This window comes from Macaca fascicularis, chromosome 8 (assembly GCF_037993035.2).
Source record: "Macaca fascicularis isolate 582-1 chromosome 8, T2T-MFA8v1.1".
Taxonomy (NCBI): domain Eukaryota; kingdom Metazoa; phylum Chordata; class Mammalia; order Primates; family Cercopithecidae; genus Macaca; species Macaca fascicularis.
The window spans coordinates 35,262,878-35,287,590 of NC_088382.1; the positions used below are offsets into that span (position 1 = coordinate 35,262,878).

Consider the following 24,713-nt stretch of genomic DNA (forward strand, 5'->3'; position numbering starts at 1 on the left):
TATCTGTCAAGTCCACTTGATCCAGAGCTGAATTCAAGTCCTGATTATCTTTGTTAATTTTCTGTCTTGATGATCTGCCTAATATTGACAGTGGGGTGTTAAAGTATCCCCCCAATTATTGTGTGGGAGTCTAAGTCTCTTTGTAGGTCTTGAAGAACTTGTTTTATGAATCTGGGTTCTCCTGTATTGGGTGCATAAATATTTAGGATATTTAACTTCTTTTGTCCCCTTCACCATTATGTAATGCCTGCCCTTATTTGTCTTTTTTGATCTTTGTTGGTTTAAAGTCTATTTCGTCAGAAACTAGGATTGCAACCCCTGCTTTTTTCTGTTTTCCACTTGCTTGGTAAATTTTCCTCCATCCCTTTATGCTGGGTCTATGTACATCTTTGCATGTGAGATGGGTCTCTTTAATACCGCACACTGATGAATCTTGACTCTTTATCCAGTTTGCCATTCTTTTAATTGGGGGCATTTAGCCAATTTACATTTAAGGTTAATATTGTTATATGTGAATTTGATCCTGTCATCATGATGCTAGCTGATTATTTGTAGACTTTTTGATGAAGTTGCTTCATAGTGTAATTAGTCTGTATACTCCAGTGTGTTTTTGTAGTGGCTGGTAACAGGTTTTCCATTCCATATTTAGTGCTTCCTTCAGGAGCTCTTGCAAAGCAGGCCTGGTGGTGACAAACTCCCTCAGCATTTGCTTGTCTGAAAAAGATTTTATTTCTCCTTTACTTATGAAGCTTATTTTGGCCAGATATGAGATTCAGTTGGAAATTCTTTTCTTTAAGAATGTTGACTATTGCCCCAATCTCTTCTGGCTTGTAGTGTTTCTACTGAGAGGTCTGCAGTTAGTCTGACGAGCTTTTCTCCATAGGTGACCTGGCCTTTTTCTCTGGCTACCCTTGACATATTTTTCTTCTTTTCAACCTTGAAGAATCTAATGATTATGTGTGTTGGGGTTGATCTTCTCATGGAGTATCTTACTCAGGTTCTCTGGATTTCCTGAGTTTGAATGTTGCCCTGTCTTGCTAAGTTGGGGAAGTTCTCCTGGATGATACCCTAAAGTATATTTTCCAACTTGATTCTGTTCTCCCTGTCTCTTTCAGGTACCCCAGTCAGTTGTAGGTTCAGTCTTTAACATAATCCCATAGTTCTCAGAGGTTTTGTTCATTCCTTTTCATTCTTTTTTTCTCTAATCTTGCCTGCCTGCCTTATTTCAGCAAGATAGTCTTCAAGCTCTGATATCCCTTTTTTCCACTTGGTCTCTTCAGCTATTGCTACTTGTGGTTGCATTGTGAAGTTCTCATGTTGTGTTTTTTCAGCTCCATTAGGTCATTTCTATCCTCTCTGAGCTGGTTATTTTGGTTAACAACTCCTGTAATATTTTATCATGGTTCTTAGCTTCTTTGCAGTGGATTAGGACGTACTTCTTTAACTCAGCAGTTTGTTTTTACCCATCTTCTGAAGCCTACTTCTGTCAATTCATTCATCTCAGCCCCAGCCCAGTTCAGGGCCCTTACTGGATATACGTTATGATCATTTGAAGGAGAGGCACTCTGGCTTTTTGAGTTTTCAGTGTTTTTGCATTGATTCTTTCTCATCTGCCTGGGTTTAACTACCTTTGATCTTTGAGGCTGCTGACGTTTGGATGAGGTTTTTGTGGGGTCTTTTTCATTGATATTGTTTTCCTTGCTTTCTGTTTGTTTTTCTTTTAGCAGTCAGGACCTTCTTCCATAGGGCTGCTACCATTTGCTGGGAGTCCACTTCAGACCCCATTCACCTGGGGTCCTCCCAACCTGGAGGAATCACCAGTGAAGGCTGCAGAACAGCAAAATGGCAGACTGCTCCTTTTCCCCAGAGGGGCACCAACCTGATGCTGGACAGAATGCTCCTGTATGAGATGTCTGGAGACCCCTGTTGGGAAGTCTCACCCAGTCAGGAAGAACAGGATCATGGACCGCTTAAATAAACAGCCTGACTTCCTCTTGGCAGAGAGGGTGTCCTGCACTCAGGGGAATCCGCCTCATCCCAGCTGCCCTGACTCTCCAGAGCTGGCAGGCAGAAAAGAGTAAGATTGCTGATCTGCGTTACCACGGCCGCCCCTCCTCCTAGGGGCTCCTCTCGGGGGGATCAGAGTTCTGTTCATAAACTCCTGTCTGGGGATGCTGAAAATCCCACAGGGAGGCCCCACCTGGGTAGGAGGAATGGGTCAAGGTCCTGCTTAAAAAGAAGCAGTCTGGCCGGGAACTGTCACAGCTGCTGTGCTGTGGGGAATTGCTCCTGGTCCATACCGCCCAGTCTCACTGGCACCCGCAGCAGTGGCGGTAGCCACCCCTTCCCCCGCCGAACTCGGTCTTCTTAGGCCGTCTCCAACCTGCTACACTGACTGGCAGGGATTCCAAAGTGGATTTCAGTTTGCAGGATTCCATAGGAGCAGGGCTCGCTGAGGAAGGCCACTTGGATCCCTAGCTTCAGCCCGCTTCCCACAGTGGACAGATCTCCTGCCTCATCAGCGTTCCCAGAGCTAGAGTATGCTAAAACTCCTGTGTCTCAGTGTCTGCCCAAGTGGTCGCCCACCTGAGCAGCCACTGTGAGTCTGCACAGCTCTGTGTTTTGGACTCAGGGCCCTTGGTGGTGTGGGCTCACAAGGGTGCTGGTTGCAGAGATCCATGGGAAAAGTGTGGTTTTCAGAGCAGGGCAGCATTATTCCTCTCCAGCTCCCTTGGCTCAGGGAGGGAGCTCGTTTTGCCACATGCAGGCCCCGGGTGGGCCCTCACTCCACCCTGCTTTTCCTCACTGTCTGTGGGTTGCGTCAACTGTCTAGTCAGTCCCAATTAGAGAACCTGGGTACCTCAACTGAAGATGCGTAATTTGCTCGCTCTTTTTGTTCTTCTTGGTGGGAGCTGCAGACTGCAGCTGTTTCTATTTGGCCATCTTGGCTCAAGGTTCAGTTTGAGTTTCTGTTGCAGGCACTGCAAGAAACAGAAACGAATGAACAAGAGAAATGAAAGTATGTATCATGGCAATAACTGTTTCTGTTTGTTTTTTATTTTATTTTGTTTTCTGATAGAATTGGAGGAAATACGGAGTACTTAGAAAGTGTTTATATTTACCATCAATTATTTCTGTATACTTCTCTATCTTTAAAAATATGCCCCCAGGTTTTGAAATTCTTATTCAATATGAACTTTGAAAGAATGTGAAATTTGGGAGCACGTATTGCTGTTACTAAGACTAGGGGCTGTGAGAGGGCTTGGTGTTCCTCCAAGCAGTCAGGCTTGCAGAGAGAATTTGTGTCCTGCCATGGTCTTTTGTAAAGGAAACTAGCCCCACCTGTTGTTCAAATTCATTTTGCTTGCGTGAAAGAGGAATGCTGTCCCTGGAAACCTCTGTCCAAGTGCCTGTATCTTCTGTTTTGGGTGGCATTGCTAAAGTGATCTGGATCCTCTCAGAAAAATGAAAAAAAAAAAAAAATCACATCTAAAAATGTTCAATGACATTACACTGAACACTGACTGGGCAAGTAAGCTGGAACTGTATGGTTATATTCACAAGCGTTGTCAAATTCTGGGATGTTTGTTTTGGCTTTGTGTTATAATTGCAGCTGTGAAACTAAAAGTGAACAAATTGCTTTTTTCATTTAGTTTGTTTTTATCATGTCTAAGCCTCAGTATTTTTATTTGTAGAATTGTGTTAATAATAATCCACAGGCTTACTATGAGGAATAAATCAGATACTGTACATAAAACAAATAGGATATTTGTTGACATATAGTATTCATTCACCAGATGCTTAATCTTTCCTTCCTCTTGTCTGTGTTAGCCTTGATTTTTATTCTAGTGTTGGTCTCAAATAACTTAAACTGCCATTAGATTTTTGCTTTAGTTCATAGTTCCAGTAGAGGAGGAGGCAATGGAAAAATCACTAGGTATGTATTTTAGTCTGTCAGATGCTTTAACATACAACTCTCAGAGAATTGGAAAAATGGAAACACAGAGGTGTTGTTTTGTGTTTTGTTTTTGAGCACAGTTCTTATAGTAAATGTGAATGTTTACTATTATTTCCAGGGTTTATGATAAAAGATGGAAAAGAGAGGCTATACTGATGCACATTATCAATATGGGGGCTTGTAAGAAATTAAACTTTTAAGAAAGTAATTGAATTTAACAAACATTATCACATACCTTCTCTGGCCCAGGCACAGATCTTAACCTCAACTCCTGATCAAGAGTAGAAAATACACTCAGTCAATGCTAGGTGCAGTGGTTCATGCCTGTTATTCCAGTGCTTTGGGAAGCCAAGGCAGGAGGATCACTTGAGACCAGGAGTTCGAGACCAGCCTGGGCCATTAACCAAGACTTATCGCTACAAAATAGAAAAAAAAAAAAAAAATTAGCCAGGAATGGTGGTGTATCAGTGTAGTCAAAGCTACTTGTGGTTGAGGTGGGAGGATTGCTTGAGCTGAAGAGTTTGAGGCTGCAGTGAGCCATTATCATGCCACTGCACTCCAGCCTAGGTGAAAGAGCCAGATCCTGTCTCAAAACCAAAAAACAACAAAACAAACAAAAAACAGACTCTTTCTAGTCATGACTTTATTCCAATGCTTACCACCTGCTTCTTGCCCTCACAGACTTCACAATAAAGGGATTCTGGTCTGGGAAGAGGACAACTCTAAAGAATCTCTGTTATCATTCTCATAATAACAATAAATTCCAAAAAAGAGCCTAAGGATTTTACAAATGACCTTAGAAGTTCTAGATCCTAGTTGATTACCTGAGCGACCGTTTGCCTATAAATGTTTTAATTTAAATTATCATAAATAGCTACTCAAGGAATTGGTTTATCTGAATTCAAAAATGTCTTTAGTAGAAGTCAAAGCACATTATTGTGTTTTAAAAAATCAAATGTTGCCAACTCATGACTTAGGTAAGCCTGGAATGTGAAAGTCTATGCAATTGAAGGAGACATTGACTATATGCACAATGCCCACTGTTTTGCTTGCTGTTAGTCGTTATATGTGATGTCCTTTGTCAGGTTGGAAACAAAAGATTAATTTCATTCAGTAGGCTTTTAAAAACATGTTTGTCTGGTCTTGTGTGTGGGGGGGGGTGTGTGTATGTGTAATATATATACACACACATACATATGTATATGTATGTGTATATGTATATATTAGGCATATATATATATATATAAAATTCAGAACTAAATTTTAAAATTTAGGTTTAAAGTACCAATATATTTTTTCAGAGATGGATTATTTTGGCAGCAAAAGTTCTTCTGAGCCTTCAGTATTGCTGAGCTTGATTTAGGAAATACTCAGTGATAGAAAATGAATGCAAAAAAAATTGATTAAAAATAGGAGCCTTAAAAATTGAATTCCCTTCTTATTGTGGATGTTCTTATATTATTTTGGTATCTACATGAATGATTATTTGAAAAATGTCTGACATCTGATGACGTGTAACATGCCAAATTAATTTCCAAATGTTAAAAAATCATTTTACAATATGGATAACTTTGTTATTTAGAAACTGATTATCTAATTTGTAATTATTTTTGTAGAAAAATGGCAAGTAGAAGTTTATTATGAGTGAAGTTAACAACAAAAGGCTAAAGTTTATTTGGTATCTTCAGTCTTTTTCTCTTCAGTCAAAGACAACTTACACACAACAAGATTTCTCCTTCTTAATTACTACATTTATTATGGTATTTACCCTGTCTGAAATGCTTTAGTGAGGTTCCAGCTTTGAATAAGATAAACAGACTGCGCCCTGTCCGTCCTACTGAATACAACTATCAAACCTGGACAAAACACATGAATTATATTTTCAAGGACTCTGAAAAGTAAATTGTAGCAGATGGACTGAGAAAGACCAGACCTGAAAATAAAACAAAACCAGGAGTGAGCTCACCATGTTTTTCCCCTGGAAGAACCAGCTTTGACTTGGGAAACTCAGAAGTAGACATCAACACAGACAGGAAGAGCTTCATCTGGCAGTGACAGTGACAGCAGCAGAGGGTCCCCAGTTTTCTAATGCTCTCAGGATGAGAAATTTGGTCCCAAGGTAAGGAGCCCTAAAGGGCTTTTTCCTTTCTGTGTCTTCCTTCTTGACCTCCAACATGGGTACAGTCACAAGAGCTTGTAACAGAGAAGAATGAATAAAGCTACCATTTTCTGGATAAAGAATTGGCAGGTAACCAAAAAGTACCAGGGAGATTGCAGAGAAAGAAAACCTCAGAAGATCAACCTCATAAGTGGTATTTAATAATGCCTGGAATCAAATCCAAACTGTATATGAATATATCTGGTCCTAGATAGGTTATCGAAGACTTTGAAAAATGAACTTTGATACATCATTGCCCAGATTCCAGACTGGCTATTGTGTGACACAACACACAGGATATATCTAAATAGTGCTCAGAAGACTTTGAAAATGGAAATGATATTAAAATAAAGATGAAAATGTAAAGAGAAAGCTAGTCAGAACTTGTGGACTTAACCCTTCTGGACCAATTGCCTGATTAAAAAATAGTTGATATTCTCGATTGAATTAAGACAAGATTTAGAGACTGTGCATCATGGCTCATTCTTGTAATCCAAGCACTTTGCGGGGGCAGGGCAGGAGGATTGCTTGAGGCCAGGAGTTTGAGACCAGCCTGGCCAATGGTGAGACTGGGTTGCTAGGAAAAATAAAAAATAAAAAAAATAGAGAGCTGGGCATTGTGGCATGAGCCTGTAGACACAGCTACTTGGGAGGCTGAGGTGGGAGGATCACTTGAGCTGGGGATGTCGAGGCTTCAGTGAGCACATCACTGCACTCCAACTTGGGTGATAGAGCAAGACCTAAAAATTAAAAAACAAAACAAAACAAAAATAAACAAGACTTAGAGTCTCATAATATAATATTCAGTAGGTCTAGCATACAATGAAAAATTGCTCAGCATATGAAGAGCTAGGAAAATTTCAACTTGCATGGGAAAATCCAACCTACATTAACACTGAAAGGACAGATCTTGGAATTACCTGACTGGCTTTAAAGCAGCTATTATTAAAATGTTCCAAGGAGTAAGGGCAAATCTCTTTAAATGAATTGAAAGGAAGAAAATCTCAACAAAGAAACAAAAGATATGCAAATATTTTATGGTAACTTTAGAACTAAAAAACACAGTAACTCAATTTTTAAAAATCTCATTGGAAGGCTCCATGAAAGTGACAGAGCAAGAATCCATGAATTTGAAGATAGATTGATATAAATTATTTCATATGAACCACACAGAGAAACATGATTTCAAGAAAAAATGAACAGAGCTTCAGGAACCTGCTGGAAAATATAAAAAGGTCTGATATTTATGCCTTTGAAAATCCAGGAAGGTAGAAAGAGCGCAATATATGCGTGTGTGTATGAGCATGTACACAAATGTATGTAAACACCCTTATGTTTGAAGAAATAATGGCTGAAACATCCCAAATTTGCCAAATCACATAAACCTACAGATTCAAGGACCTCAGAAAACTCAAAATAAACACAAATAAATCCATGTCCAAAGACATCATAATCAAGCTGCTGAAAATAAAGACAAAGAGAAACTTTGAAAAAAGCCTGAAACAAAATGATATATTCCTTGTGGAGAAAAATCTATTTAAATAACTTCAAATTTCTTGTCAGATTTCACAGAAGTTAAAAAGAAATCAACCAACATTTTTTAAATGCTGGAGGAAAAGAACTGTCAAGTAAAAATATTATATCCAACAAAAACCTCCTTCAAGAATTAAGGCAAAATAAAGACATTCTCAGATTAAAAACAAAATGAGACAAAACAAAACAAAACAAAAGCCCATAGACACCCTCTAAAAAGTTTACTGAAGAAATTCTTCACACACAAGAAAATAAACTGAAGAGCAAGTTTCATGAAAGAACAACAGAAATGGTAGCTATATAAATAAATATAGTACATATCATCCTTTTCTTGAGTTATTTAAAACACATTACAGTCAAAAGCAAAAATATGACATTCGCTGATAGTTTTTATCTAGTATGCAGATTTAATTTAAATATCGACTATAATATAAAAGGACCTATATGATGGTAGTAGGATTCCTACATTCTACTTGAAAAAGTAAAGTATTGATTCTAAATATAACATGACAATTAAGCATGTTTATTGTAATCCCTGGAGTAATCACCAAAATATTTTTTATATACGTAAAGTGATACAGTAAAAACCTGATATACTTATGTGGAATACTAAAAGAAATCCAATAACAAAAAATGAGGCAGAAAAGCTAAAACAGAGGAATAAAAATCAGAAACAACCAGCAGAAAACAAATAATGAAATGGTCAACTTAAATCCAAGCATATCTATACTTGCATTAAATGTAAATGGTCTAATCATTAAAGGCTAATGATTACTAGAATAAATAAAGAAAAATATATGATGCAGCAATATGCTCTGTACAAAAAATCACTTTAAAATAATGATAAAGGTATGCCCAAAGCAAAAAGATGGGAACTATAAACCACGCAAACATTAAATAAAACAATACTCAGGTTGCTATATCAATATTAGCCAAAATAGACTTCAAGGAAAATGGGAATAAAGATAACATTAAATAATAATTAAATATTAATAAAAAGAACAATTTACTAAGAAGACATAACAACCTTAACTATGTCTGTAGCAAACAGCATAGCTTCAAAATATGTGAAGTAGAAACAAAAATGAAAGGACAAACAGATGTTTTCACAATTACGCTTTGAAGATTCAACAATGCTTTCTAGAAAATTGACATAATTAGTAAACAGAAAGTATGCCTTGATATGGAAAAGCTGAAGGAAAAAACCAATAAAACTGAATATAATTGATGTTTTTCTCACTCTACTCCAAAACAATAGAATAGGCATTCTTTTCAAGAGGACGTGGAATAATTATTACATTTATTAATATAGACCTCATTCTAAATAATAAAACAAATGTGTGGCAAGTTTCATGGAATTGAAGTCACACAAAATATATTTTATTTTTTTGTCCATAGTGGAATTAAATTAGAAATAAATGACCAATACCAGGGGAAAAAAATTCCAAACAGTTTGAAATTCAACAATACAATTCTAAATACTCTACGGTTAAAGAAGAAGTGTTAAAGAAAATAATAAATGATTTCAAACTAAATAGAAATGAAAGTGTAGCATATCAAATTTGTGAGATGTCTGCAAAGCCATATGTGGAATAATTTATTATGTAAAATGCTTGTGTTATGAGAAAATAAGTTCTCAAATCAATAATATAAGCAGCCACCTTAAGAACTTACATAAAGGAAAGCAAAAAAAAAAATCACAAAGCAATCAGAGGTAAAAATAACAAAGAGCATAAATCAATAAAATTGAAATACAGTAGAGCAAATTAATGAAACCAACAGTTGGTTCTTGAAATAGATTAATCAAATTGGTAAACCTCTAGCAAGACTGACAGGAACAAAGATGAAAGACACAATATCAGAAATGGAAGAATCACCACTCCTGACACCATAGCATTAAAAACATAAGAAGGTTATGTGTGTATTTATGTATAGTAGCAATAAATAATTAGCAAGCACAATTTAATTAGTAATTTCACTTAAGATAGCTTTCAAAATGTGAAGCACTTAGATATAAACCTAACAAAACATGTATAAGATATGTATGCAAAAAACTATGACCCCACATGAAAAACTCTTAGATGACCTAAATGAATGGAGACATGTACCATGTTCATGGATTAAAACACTAAACATGTTAAACATGTTAATTCTACCCAATTGATCTATAAATTTAATGCAACTCCAGTCAAAATCACAGCAGAATATTTTGTAGGTATAGACAAGCTAATACTAAAATTCATAGGAAAAGACAAAGGAACTAGAACACTCAAAGCACTTCTTAAAAGGAATGGATAAATTATACTACTCAATTTTAAGAATTATTAAAAAGCTCCAGTAATCAAGAGTCTGGTACCAGAGAAGGGATAAATGGGTCCCTTAGATCAACGGGACATAAGTAGACCTGCACGAATAGGCCAACTTATCTTTAACAAAGATGCAAAAGCAACTTACTGCAGAAAGGGTAATGTTTCTAACAAATAGTAATGAAACAATAGGAAACAATTGGTATACAAAAGGAAATTCAACCTAATCCTCACGTATTGCGCAAAAATAAACTCAAAATGGATCATAGATTTAAGTGTAAAAAACAAAATTATAAAATGTTTAGAAGAAAATCTTCATGACCTGGAGTTAGGTAGTGAGTTTGGGCATATCTAAGAAGAAAATACATGTGTATATTTGATCATTTAAATTGGACTTTATACAAATTTAAAACTTTTACTCTGTAAAAGGCACTGTAAGAGAGTGAAAAGATAAGCTATAGACAGAAATAAAATCTTTTCAAATTGCATATTCTTCAAAGGGTTTGCATCCAAGATATATTTAAAAACTCTTAAAAATCAGTGGCAAAAATACAAAGAACACGATTTAAAAGTGGGCAAAAGTCTCGAACAAATTGTTAACCAAAGTAGATATGGGGAAGGTAATCAAACAGAACTATGTGCAACATCATTAACTTAGCTTAGGGAAATGCAACTAAAATGATAATGTCATAGCACTAGAATGATAATTATAAAAAGAAAACAAAATGAAAGACCCTTCACTACCAACTCCTGGTAAGGATGTGGAGGAATTAGAATTCTTATACATTGATTATAGGAATAAAAAATGGCAAAGCTGCTTGAAAACGGGTTGGCAATTTCTCAGAAAGGTAAACAAATGTTTATCATATGACCTATACATGCCATTCCTTAGTATTTATGCTAGCAAACTCTAAATTTATGTTCACAAAAAAATGAATATTTATAGTAGCTTTATTAGTATTTGTCAAAAATTGACAATCATCAAAATGCCATTCAACACATAAATAGAAAAACTGTGGTATGGTATCTTACTACTTCTTGTCAATTAAAAGGAATGAATTATTGATATGTGCAATAACTTGGATGAATTTCAAAGGCATTATACAGAATGAAAGAAGTCAACCTCAAAAAGTTTACCTATCATATATCATATAGAATTTCAATGAGACAGAGTTATGGTGGAACGAAATCAGTGAGTGCCAGGGGTTTGGGTGGGGGAAGAGTGTGACCACAAGGAGATAGCATGAGAGGTTTTGGGGGAACTGATGGAGCTGTTCCACATCATGATTCTCATGGTGATTATATAAATCTATACATGTGATATAATTCATAAAACTATAATTTATATGACTATAAATTAATTTTAAAAATAAAATTAGAAGACAAAAGTCTTCCCAATGCTTGACTATTGCTTTTAGATTATCTTCCAAACTCCACAGCAGGCAATGAATGGCTTCCATTCTCTGGCTACACTCATTTTCCCAGCATATTTTTCCCCCACCATTGTTGTGAATCTATTCTCAGTGTCTCACTCACTTTAGTTTTTCTTTATTTCCTAAAGATCCGAGTTATAATATACAACCTCACCAATGTTGATTATTTGAGACCAGCAGCATATCTGGAGCTGGTTAAGTGGCAGATGTGATTGGTTGGAACTTTACCTAATTCACCCAAGGCACATTTGGTTTTCAAAGACTTGAAAAGGGATCAATGTTCTCATCTATGAGGTTTTAAGACTTTTGTAGTCGAGGATGAATTTCATTCTACTGACAACTTGAGCATTTTTTCATGATTCCAATACTCCTATGAAAAGATAAAGGCAGCTGGGAGTACTTACTCTAGAAGAAGCATGGTTGAAAGGAGAATATAAACCATTCACATAAATGGTAAATAAGTATTTGTCATCTTAACTAAGGATACATAAAAAGGAAGTATACATCAATTATACCATGATAGATTAATTGTGCTGTATGGAAAAATTTCCTGTTAAGGAAATTTGTTTACCTTCCTGAAAAGTGTGACTGAGGTTGGTCACAGAGTTATTCTCAAGATCTCCTTAAGAGGATAGATTCCTTTTTATTTTTTAATTGACAGATTAAATTTTATGTATTTACTGTGTATAAAATGATGTTTTCAAATATACATACATTATGAAATGACTAAATTTTATCAAATTAACATATGTATTACATTAGATAGTTACCATTTATGTGGTGAGAACACTTTACATTTACTCTTTCATTTCTTAAGAATACAATATATCATTAATGATAGTCACCACGGTGTACAATAAATATCTAGAATTTATTCCTCCTATCTAACTGAAATTATGTATCCTTTAACCAACATCTTCCTAACACCTCCAACCAGTTCAGTCCACCATTCTCTTCTCTTCTATGAGATCAGCTTTTTTAGATTCTGAGTATGAGTGAGATCATGAAATATTTGTCTTTCTGTGCCTGGATTATTTCACTTATCATAATGTCCTCCAGGCTCATCCATCTTAATTGCAAATGAGAGGATTTCCTTCTTTATTAAGGTTGAGTAGCATTTTACTTTGTATATATAACACATTTCCTTTATCCATTAATCCACTGATGGACACTTAGGCTAATTTCATATCTTGACTGTTGTGAATGGTGCTGCGGTAAACACGGAAGTGTAAAATATATCTTTGAAATACTTACTTCATTTCATATATATGTGTATATATGTGTGTATATATACATATATACAATATACAATATGTATATATGTGTGTATATATGTATATATACAGACACACACATATATATCTGGTGGTGGGATTGCTGGATTGTATGGTAGTTTTGTTTTTAATTTTCTGAGAAATATTCACACTGTTTTCCATAATGGTCACACTGTTTTCTATTCCCACCAGCAGGGCGCAAGAGTCCCCTTTCCTCCATATCCTCACTAGCACTTGTTATCTTTTGTCTTTTTGGTAAAAGCCTTTCTATTAGCTGTGAGGTGATATCGCATTGTGATTTTAATTTGCATTTATCCAATAATTAGTGATGTTGAGCATTTTTCATATATCCGATGGCCACTAGTATGCCTTTTTTTGAGAGATGTCTATTCAGATATTTTGCCCGTTTTTTATCAGGTTGTTTTGTTGCTATTGAGTTGTTTGAGTTCCTTATATATTTTGGATATGAACGCCTTATCAAATGTATAGTTTACAAATATGTTCTCCCATAGGATAGATTTTTAACTGTTTGGGATGGTTTAAGGGAGGCCTAATGGAAAGCTTAAAAAAAGAGCATTCTATGCCTCCATGGTGGATTCTGGCATACTTTTTTCAGGATGTTCTTTTCCAGGTCAATATTTAAAGAACTTGAAGACTGCAGAGCTTCTTCTCTTGAGATGAGAGGGAGCTTCTCCTCCACTAATGATCTGAATTTAACACTGGATCACTTAGGGCCAGATTCATTTGCAAAATATTTGCTCAGCTTTCATGCTATAAAAGCCTCTCCAAAGCTAAGGAAACCCTAAAAAATGGATTATTCATGCGACACTGCAGAGCTTGGTATTGGCATTGCTTGTATTTAATCTTTCCCTAAGCATTAACATTCTAAGCTTATGAAAAATTTGTGACGTATACTAAGTATATTCCATCCGGTTATGATCAGAGTACAGTCACCTGAGTGTAAGATTTCTGCTCTTTCAGTGAGAATTGAAAGCCCTAGTGAAGGCAGATAGAACAATCCAGAAATGCTTGTTGTTTTATTTATTTTTCATTGAGCTTCTGGCTAATTTTTAATAAGGTGTCACAGATTTAATCAGTCTTAGTTTAAGTAGAAGATTGAGGAAAACTATCTTCTTTTTATTACCATTAGAAAAAAACCTTAAGCCTTAATGTTGACTGCATGAAATGATGTCTAACAGCAAATATTTGTAATTGGTGTATTCCAGATACTTGTAGTGTAGGAAATACAATATTGTTTTCTTTAAAAGGAAATTGGCTGTATATAGAATGTCAGAGGAAACAAATTTAAGGCAAGATTCTAAATGATGGTTCTGTATTCTAGAAGCCTTTGCTAATGAAAGGGAAGATTATGATTTTCAATGTAGGTCACGGCCTGAAGTGGAGAATTTCTGAAATTGTCTTTGCAGACCCTCCAATCAGCCTGATCTATCTGTGCAACTCTATTGATGAGTTCTGAGCCTTCTCAGTGCTATGAATATTTACATCAGGCAGAGGTGGGTTGGTATCCAAAGCTTACCCACCGTATTATGAGTAAGATGATTCTATTACATTCATCCTAAAGAGAATATCCGTCATAGAAATAGAGGAAGAAAAAACTTGCATTTGGTTAGGAATATAGATTATGAAAAGCCTCCTTATCCTGAAAGCTGAGATAATATCTGTGTCATATGTGGTAACAAAAAATAAGGTTATTTGTATAAAGAAGCTAGCATATAGCAAGTTATATAGTAAAGTACTTCATAATGGCAGGAAGGAAAGAAATATTGAAGGAAAACATTAAAAGACATTACGTCAGTTCATATCTGTTTTTGGCAAGTAAACAAACAAAATATATGTTCTCTTTTCTGCCAGTAAATAGGTTAGGAAGCAGCTGGAAGGCAACATCGTGTCTGGCTTCTAGGATATAACACCTTCAATGAGTTATTATTTTATTGTTCCTTGGGAGCCTCCACTGAACGTGGTATTCAGTCACTTCTGAAACTCTGGGGATTTCTTTTCATGATAGAAAATTGACAACTAGTATTTTTTTTTTAATCATAGAAGGTAAGAATTGCACTTACTGACCAAACCTGGGATCAAAGTGGTTAGAAAGTCTTTAGCGGGTGTACTATAAATGCCTGCCCCCTTCCCGTTTCCACCCCTCCACAGACAGCTTCTTGCGAATATCCCCTCCACACATACCCAACCATACGCAGTGTTCTCTCTGCTAAGAAGAAAACTGTATACAGACCACATGACCTCACCTCCCTTTCATTCTCCTCCATGCCCAAAGCTGAGACTATGGTGGCCAGTCATTTTTAAGCCGTCCAGGCACCTTTGGCATGGTTTTGTTTGAAAAGACAAGAGGTTATCTTTGGGGAATTTGGTATGAAGGGAACAAAGCAATGAGCAGTGAAGATGAAAGTTTATGTGACAGAGACTAAGATAGCCATCATGGGGAATGATTTAAGCTGAAATTGTGGGAAAGTAGAAAGTATGACTATGAGTAAGTATAATCTATAACATAAAGACAGATGATTTATAACACAGAGAAAATATTATAGATTAGAAAATGAAAAAGCCAAAGGGAAGAGATAAGAGAGTGGAATAGATTTCTGCATAGGTAGAGAGTTTAATATAAAGTAGAATATGGAATCCTTCCATGTTCTCCATCATAAAATTCACAGAAACCTCATAACTTACAAAAGATGCCAAGAGAAGCAGGAGATGCCCTTGTGTTTCACCCAAACATTTGTTCCTCATTTTTTTTAATGAATGAATTTTCTAGAATGAATATAAAAGAATGCCTCATTTGTTTATGTATTTAAATATGTATTGACTACCAATGATGTATAACAACCTCTGCTGTACTCAGTGCTAGGTCCAGTGCATGCACTTGGAATCCAGGGACCCAACTTGGAAGGGCTCAGTCTTATGTTAGGAGACAGATAAGGAAGCATATTTATGGGGCACATGTGAGATTTTGTTACATGCATAGAATGTGTAGTGATTAAGTCAGAGTATTTGAGATGTCCACTACTTTGACTATCTGTCATTTCTGTGTGTTACATGCTGTGATACTGATAAAGATAGGGTATGTAAATGTGGGAGCTCAAAGGAGGGACATCTAACTTCAACAGTTTGCCAGTTGTGGGGAAGAAAGGGTAAGGAAGTTTCCTCAAAGAATTACATCTAAGCAGAATTATAGCATGCCAGAAACCTCAGCCAGTGAAGGGCAAAGAGAAACACTTGCATGAAAGCCTCCAGGGAGATAGAGAATGCAGTGTTCAGGAACTGCAACAACAACAACAACAAATCAAATATTCCTGGACCACAAGATGTGAAAGGGGGAATGATGGGAGATTTGTTGGAGGGCAGGGGGATTCAAATAAAAGACCAGCACACATGAGCTGGTTTATGACCTACTACATAGTTTTGACTTGATCCTTACAACATAGTATTTTAAGTTAAACAGAGATAAGTTCATATTTGCAGAGGGAGATGGATAAGTGGTTGTTGAGACATTAAAAGAGTAGAATTTACTGGACTTGGAAGACTTAGCATGGTGCCCTGATTTCTGGCATCTCAGTGAGTCGAGGCCACGTGACAAGTAGGAGGAAGAGCAGTTATTATCAAGAGAATGCAAATGACTGAAATGTTGAGTTAGGGTTTTCATGGAAAATACAGATAGATAGCAGAGTCAGTAATAAGAAACAAATAGATCTGAGACACAGGAGAGAACCCCCAAAGGGATATTAAGCTTCCATCTCTGTAATAGCCATATGGTTGGGTATTTGGTTTGCTTTGTGCTATACAACTATTTGAAGTTCTTTACATTTTGTTTTCCATTTGTTTCTTTTTTTTTTGAAACAAGATCTTGCTCTGTTACCCAGGCTGGAGTCCCGTGGTATGATCATAGCTCACTGAAGCCTCAAACTCCCAGGCTCAAGTGGTCCTTCCACCTCAGTCTACTGAGTAACTGGGACTACAGGCATGTGCCACCATGCCCCACTAATTTTTTATTTGTTTTTTTTTTTCAAAGACAGGGGTCTCACTGTGCTGGGCAGACTGGTCTCAAACTCCTGGTCTCAAGTGATCCTCCCACCTCTACGTTTTCAAATCTAAAACAATAGTTTAGGAATTATTCACCTTAGAGATTTAAGAGTTTGTATTTTAGCAAGCTGTAGGGTCCAGAAATCAAATTTTGAGTGGACAAACAAAATCAAAGCAAATTTCGTCTCATTTAGAAATGTATAAGAAAGAGAACACTGGCCGGGCGCGGTGGCTCAAGCCTGTAATCCCAGCACTTAGGGAGGCTGAGACGGGCAGATCACGAGGTCAGGAGATCGAGACCGTCCTGGATAACACGGTGAAACCCCGTCTCTACTAAAAAATACAAAAAACTAGCCGGGCGAGGTGGCGGGCGCCTGTAGTCCCAGCTACTCGGGAGGCTGAGGCAGGAGAATGGCGTGAACCCGGGAGGCGGAGCTTGCAGTGAGCTGAGATCCGGCCACTGCACTCCAGCCTGGGTGACACAGCGAGACTCCGTCTCAAAAAAAAAAAAAAAAGAAAGAAAGAAAGAAAGAAAAGAAAAGAAAGAAAGAAAAGAAAGAAAGAGAACACTTAGTTTACCTTGCTTTTGTGCACGGCAGAGTACTAGCTGTAATAGGTTAGCACAAAAAGGCAAAATCCTAAATTACAGTCACTTTGCCATACTTTTTAATAGTTATGTTCTCTCATAGTTCTATGGATGACATGCTCATCATAGACACTCTGAAACTGAGGAGAACCGGGTTCTTCCTACATGTTTATGTTGAATGCAAAGAAGGTAAGGTTACTGCTTCTGTTGCCCTTTGGAGCTCCATGTTTGATCTGGCCGATGTGGTTAGCTATACTGTGTCTCCTACCACCACACACACTCAGAAAACCATGGTAGTAAACACAGAATGAACTTCATTAAAAGTAGAAAACCATTCTTTGGCTAACGTACATGAGAAAAAGAATGAATGATGAAAACAGTGGTAGAAATGCTGATGGAAGAGCTGATTGATGCAGATCTATTTTGGGGACCCCTGAGCTGCCAGGGCACATGAATTGCCTGGCTGGCTGAATTGACTCTAGAAATGATGGTCTGTGGCCACTAAGTCTCCATATTTGACCAAAAGGTGTGTGAGGGTTGTGTCCATTTCATCACTTGCCTTGAGTCCTCAGGGCTAGTCAGAATACCAGACAGATACACACTACACAAGCATGGATTGAATGAGTGAATGAGAAAATGAATAGAATAATATTTTCACTAGTAGCCATGGATTGAGCATAAAATTAATAAGGAGCCCCCAGGAAGTCTGGATTGAGCTTTACGCTCTGGGACACTCTTCTGCTTGGCCCTGTGGAATAATTTGCAGTACTAGAAATAGACTTAACGACCAGGATGAAGGGGTCATGTTTTGGGGATCAAACCTCTTTTCATCATGAAAGCTACTGGGTGGCCTCTGACATGATATGTTTAGTTATCAAACATGTCCGCTAATACCATGGAGAGAACACATGTATTAAAAGTGACAGACATAACAAGGGTCAAAGATTAAAGGTGAATTGCAAAGGGCTTTTTACTGCATCTCTGTTGTTATAACAGTTTCTAGTAGGTTGAATACATGAGCAAAAAGAATGATGAGGAGTCATGGTGAGCAGAAGCTCTCTTCTCAGGCAAAGCAGGAATTTTTTCCCCCACATTGAGCTAAATATTCTTTAAATACTATAAATGTTGCTACATATCTGTTTGTGGGACAGCACATGCATATTTGAAACATTCAGCAGTTCTTTCTCATTAAGTTCCATTTTTCTAATTTTCATTGGTTATATTTTCCTGATTATACAAGTAGTATTGGTTAATTATCAAAAATAAATGAAAGAAAGAAAACAATATAGACAGTTAAAAGGTGGTATAATATAATTGCCTAAATACGACATTGTTAGCTGTATATTCCTGCAGTTACAATTGAAGAAGGCATTTTATCCCTTAATCAGACACAAAGAACTGTTAGAAAACTTCCTTTTTGCCCACCAATGGATTGTATACTGTGCTATATACAAAAATTCCCATTATAGACATGGAAGTGATGAATAAACACAAGGGGACATCTCAACGGCAAAACTCTGTGTCCAGCAGGCTAAGATGATACCATGCTGTGCAATGGTGGTAATTAGAGCACATCGCGTGACTGTGAGTTTTTGAGGGCAGTGGTCAATATCTTTATCTTTGTATCCCCAAGGGTGTTGGTTAAAATGTTCAGTTAGCACTTTGAATGAGTGAATGCTTATTGACTAAAGAGTCAATTACATGTGACAATAAATGCAGTAAGAAGTAGTCAAGAGGGAGACAAGTGTGGCCTGCAGTCACCAACAGAAGCTTTAAGCTCTAAGGCTACCCAAATGCCTATGTTAATCATATGTTATTGTTAAAGCGTTTAGATGATGATGTCTGGAAGTTGTGTGCAAAACCAAGAAAAATGTGACCACGTTTGGGAAGTTCCTTTCTATTTGATTTATGTGCTGTTGTGGTATTAGGGCTATTGCTGTTTTATAGATGAGCTCTACACTGTAGTAATTAACTGGGTAATGAAGGCGAAAAGTAATCAGAAACACTCTGATGTATCAAGGAATTAGTATCACCTACCCAGAGGCTTCTCTGTCTCTTCAGCATAGTCTCCATCTCAGGTATACCTAAACTTGGATGTTTACTGCCTCAAAAGCAAGCATTTCCCTTGAAAAGCAGATTTATTCTTTGTTTGTTTGTTTTTTGAGACGAGTCTCACTCTGTCACCCAGGCTGGAGTGCAGTGGCGTGATCTTGGCTCACTGCAACCTCTGCCTCCCAGGTTCAAGCAATTCTCCTGCCTCAACCTCCCGAGTAGCTGGGTCTACAGGCATGTGCCACCATGCCTGGCTAATTGTATTTTTAGTAGAGACGGGGTTTCACTATGTTGGCCAGGCTGGTCTCGAACTCCTGACCTCAGGTGATCCGCCTGCCTCGGCCTCCCAAAGTGCTGGGATTACAGAGAGAAGCTCCAGCTTTTGCACTAGCTGAATGTTGTTATTCTTCCTCAAACATTTTAGGATAAAGACATAGTATGTGATAGTTTTAGGTGACTTTTTGTGTGTAACGTTTGAGCTCTGAGGATAATAATATATCTTTCTATATAAGATTGTTTAATCATATCCTTATCTGTTTAATGTGCCAGTTACAAGAATGTTCTGATTGACATTGATCATTTTCATTCAGAATTAAGTCATTTCCTTCTGGGAATTAATGTAATAGATGTATTATATGCTTATGGGCCTTGTCTAAGCTCTCTTCTCCACACTATTTCTTCAAATGTAATTCCATTGAAAATCTAGCTGCCGTTTTAGAGATTACAGTAAGGCAAAGCATTTCTCAGAAGACAAATATAGAACGTAAAGTTACTATAATGACATTTGGCAAATTATATAATCTGAGTTCATTTTTTTCTCTTCTCTCCCTCCTCCCTTGCCACAAAGCCTATAGGAAGGCATACTACATATTTTGACACTTTTTTTTTTTTTTTTGCTTTCAATAGCTGTGTTCTTACTCACCACTTTAAAATAACATGTCTTTCTTACATCTTGTAACTCAAAGGTATACTCAGAGACTAGAAGACTTGAACAGGACTGGCTACCCAGACAGAGCCCCCTTGGTGGTATTTTCCTTGGTGATATGATACTGGGCCTTATTCCCTCAGGACTGCAGACTGAGAACTGTGTCTTTGCTAGCAGACTAGGTAGGAGTGGATCCATTCCTCAGAATCAGGTTCATGTTAACATAGTTCACATATTGTATTAAATACAAACTAGAATGCCAAGATTTTTATTTACAATGAGCAATGTAACTGTTAAACAGGCCATGACACTCAAGGCAACAACAATTCACAGACTCCTCTCCCCAAGGAGAAGCAACATGGCGATCCCAATTGTAATCAGACTGCCAAATTATCAATTTATAATGAGAAATGCATCTGTTTGATGAGAATGTTGAGTTGGCCTGACAAATTCATTGTCTTCCTGTAAATTAGTGACATGGGATGCCAAATTTTCAGAAAGTTGCGAGAGAATATGACTTTAAAACAATGAGAAGGAGTTGATCTTAATTGCTATCTTCCAATTAAGATGATTTTAACATTCCCACCTCCACCAGGCTGGCCTTGCCAAGAAAATGATACTGCTTTAGTCCCTGTGACCAATGTGGGGAATATAACGTTTATTTTCTGCTTTCCTTTTTCTTTGCTTTTCTCAACCAACGACCTCTCTCCAAAAACGTGTCTGATATAATTGATTAGGGTTGTGTCTATCATAGTATTGATTCATCAAGTCTCAACCATATTTCAGCCTTGCAGCCCTAAGATTACTTTCATATTTTTTTATTGGTGTCTGGGGTACGTTCATATGTGCCAATCAAACATGTAGAGTTTACTGACCTAACCTCACATTTGTTTAATCATATCCTTTATTTTTAAATCTTGTAAATCAACTCATTGCAGTCCTTGGCACTGAAAACACCTCTATTTCTTCACTACATTTCCTGAAGTGGCAAAAATACCAAGATTATATGAGACCCAGGGGGAAATATAGTGTTCTCTGCCTCTAGTGTTTAATGCAAATTGAAATTAAAATAAGGCTTGCTTTGAAAAAGTACAAAAAGAAATAACAACAACAAAAAAAGCTAAAAGCTAGATTCTTCTCTTTTGGAGATGGCAAAGATATAGTAAAGTTGATAAAGAGATGATTTGGGGAACGCAAGCACGTTTTAGCATTAATGAGTAGACTCACTTCTAACATCTCCTGGGAAGTATTTGTGAATTGGCTCCAGAATCTTTTGCTATCACCTGCCCTACAACTAACTAGAGACACAAAATCACCCAATACAGTTTCTGGGTCAACTTCAAAGATGTCAGCTTCTTCACCATAAAGATGGCAAAAAGTAGAGTAATTATACTCTATCTTTGACCTCCAATGAGAAATGATCTGTTTCTTTTTCTAATCCAATATGACAAGCACTTCTAATTTGTGTGAATAGATCTCTTTATAGACATAGTGTGTTTATATTTAAGTACTAAGATAATCTGAAATTCTGAAGCTACAACTGTATAATGACATTATACTTGATCAGCTTTTGCTTTTCTTTTCCCATTTATTTATTTCGTATTGAGTCCTACACTGGCCAAAGGCCTGGTGCGTTGCATTGAGTTCTGCATGTTTGAACTTCACAAAGGTTCAAAGGTGTGCACATGGCCTGGAACGATAAACATTTGTCCTAAAGTCATTCTTCAGCTTCTGACATAGCTTGCGATTTAATTGCCACCTCATTAATATGGGCCACTGGGTGTGAATTTGTCAAAACAAGATACATTAGGAGAGCTGAGTGAAATGTTTCATGTTCAGAGATTTTTACCACTCCTGTTCCCCACTGCCCATGTTTTGTAAACTTTCAACTTCAAGAGACTGGTTTAATAAACATGCCCTGTCTTCTAGGTCATTGGGTTAAGGATCAGTTCAGTCCTTTTGAACTTTTCACTTTTCCTGTGTAAGTATAAGCTAAGTACTTATTGGGTTCTAAAGCTAAAAGCCTATGAAGATAAAGGGCCTTATTGAAATAGTGAAGTGAGCAAAATATCTTTATGGTTCCTGACCTTGTCCTCCTGGGCTTTGTCCTTCTTTTAATGAACAATACCTTACCCTCAGGTTCCCAGTATTTACACCTTTATAGTGTTTTTGCAATTCAGAAAAATGTGTTTGATAGACGAGTAGGGTGACTGTCATTTACAATAATCTATTTTCTATCTCAAAATAGCTAAAAGAGAATAGTTTGAATGTTTCCAGCATTAACAAAAGACAAACATTTAAGGTGATACATATTCCAATTATACCGACTTGATCTTTACAAATTATACAAATGTATTAATTCATCACATGTAGCCCGAAAATATGTACAACTATTATGTATCAATTTAAATTATTTTAAAAGGACACAGTGAAGGACCATATTTAAACTTGATTATTTAATTGCTAATCATGAAATTTTATAGAGAAAGAAGAAGAAAATCTTCAAGAACTCAAATTCATAAGTAAAGGGATATCACTGTATGTAAAGGTTATTTATAAAGCCCTCTATACAAAAGTTATACATAGCCTATAAAATAAATAAAGATCTGACTTTATACTGGTACCTGGCACAACACATGTATCGCACATAGAAAGTATTCCAAGATTACTATTAAAATTATTATACATACAAACACATATTTACTTCTTATCAAAGTATCACCTTAATGCTCACATGAAGCAGTATCAAAATACTGCCAATGAGACGTAGAAGTCTCTTGCTCCATTTTCCCCAGTGGCATTCTACTCCCTAGAGTAGTCTTTTTAGTTATTTTTATTTTTAAAATTTTTTACCAACTATTTTAGACTTTTTGGTAGAACACTCAATAATATCTGAATCTATCAGAGTTAGGCAATTCACTCTGCAATTGGCAAGATGGGGATTTTGGTTATTTATACTTAACTCTCCTTCTTCTATTAATCTTCTCCTCCTATTCATATAACTGTAACATAGCTGCAAGCTTTAAGTAAAACACTTAAAGTCATTTTCTTATTCTGATGACTTGCAATATTATCTCTTTATTCCCCACAGGATGAAATGGGGATCTTGGTCCCATATACTTTCCCCAACTTTTTCTCACTCATTTCAGACCCTACTTCTGTTGATCACTCTTTCTGTGTTTAGATTGTTGATATTTGCATGTCCTGCCAAAAAGGCAATGATCTTTGCCCAAAGGTTAACTTTAAAAGTAGAGCAATAAACAGTATTAACATTATTATTGCCACATAAATATCATTTAATGTTAGGTAAAAAGTATGTTAGGATCACATTTTTTTAAGAGACCAATGTCATGACCTCTAACTCACTAAAAAGATTCCTAGCATTTGAGTTCAAATAAATGTTTCTTTCCTTATATTTAGTCAGTTGCTTAAAACTAAGCTGCATTTCTTTTATGTATTCTATTTTCCTGCATCATATCTTCATAGATATATATATTTTTTTACTCTGTATCATATTATCTGGTCTATTTGGTCTGCTTTCCCCCACTCCAAATATATCCCCCTTCTAGAGTCCTCTTTTTCCCTACTCCACACTGGACTTATAGCTCCTGGACATCCTGTTGCATCGCTAATGTCTAAGTTTGGTGTTATTGGTGCTATCAAACTTCTTGCTTAGATCTGATATTTTGGTAGCTTCCTGTTTTTTGAATTATCCTCTTGTTTTATTACAATACATCCTAAAGTAACTTCCTAAGAGAAAGAGGTAAATGTTCTCTTTCTTGCTTGCTGTCATATTTGTGTGACCCTTTGGCCGACAATAGAATTCTAGATTGAAAAGAGTTTCCTTTCGAAATTTTAAAGCTCTGATCCATTGTTGTTGATGAGAAGTCAAGTACCAGTCTTATGCCTCCTGTTTCCCTTTAAAAACTTTCAGGAGCATCTCATTATTTTAGGTATTTACATGTTTTCAATGACATACTTGAGAATCCTTTTTGTACTTATTACAATATACACTAAGTGAAACTTCTTGGTTTATAGATTAATGTCTTCCATTGAGCTATGGGAAATTTTATTTCTATCTTTTCTTTAATATTTTCTCTCCTTCATTTTCTCTCTTCTCTTTCTCTGACTTTTAATATCTGGATGTTAGATCTTCTAGACTTATCCTTTCTCATGACTTCTGTCTTTGTACTTGAGTCTAATTAGTGAGAGTCCCTTTGCTGTGTTTAGTCCCTCTACTTTTCTATTTTGTTTATTCCAACAACTGTGTTTTTAGTTCCTACGTAGTCTTTCTTGCTCTCTATTTTAACTGTCGTTACCTTCTGGGTTTTTTTTTTTTTTTTTTTTTTTTTGGTAATAATAGTTTCTCCAATTTGTGTAAGTTTATTAGAGTTCCTTTTGTCTTTTTGTTGTTTGTTTCTTACACTATCCCTGT

General features: G+C 36.4%; 1 protein-coding gene across 9 annotated transcripts in view; it reads left to right on the top strand.

Annotated features, from left to right (window-relative positions):
• The window catches only part of NRG1 (neuregulin 1), a 1,138,773-nt gene that overhangs the window by 388,479 nt on the left and 725,581 nt on the right, over positions 1-24,713 (top strand). The window lies entirely within an intron of this gene.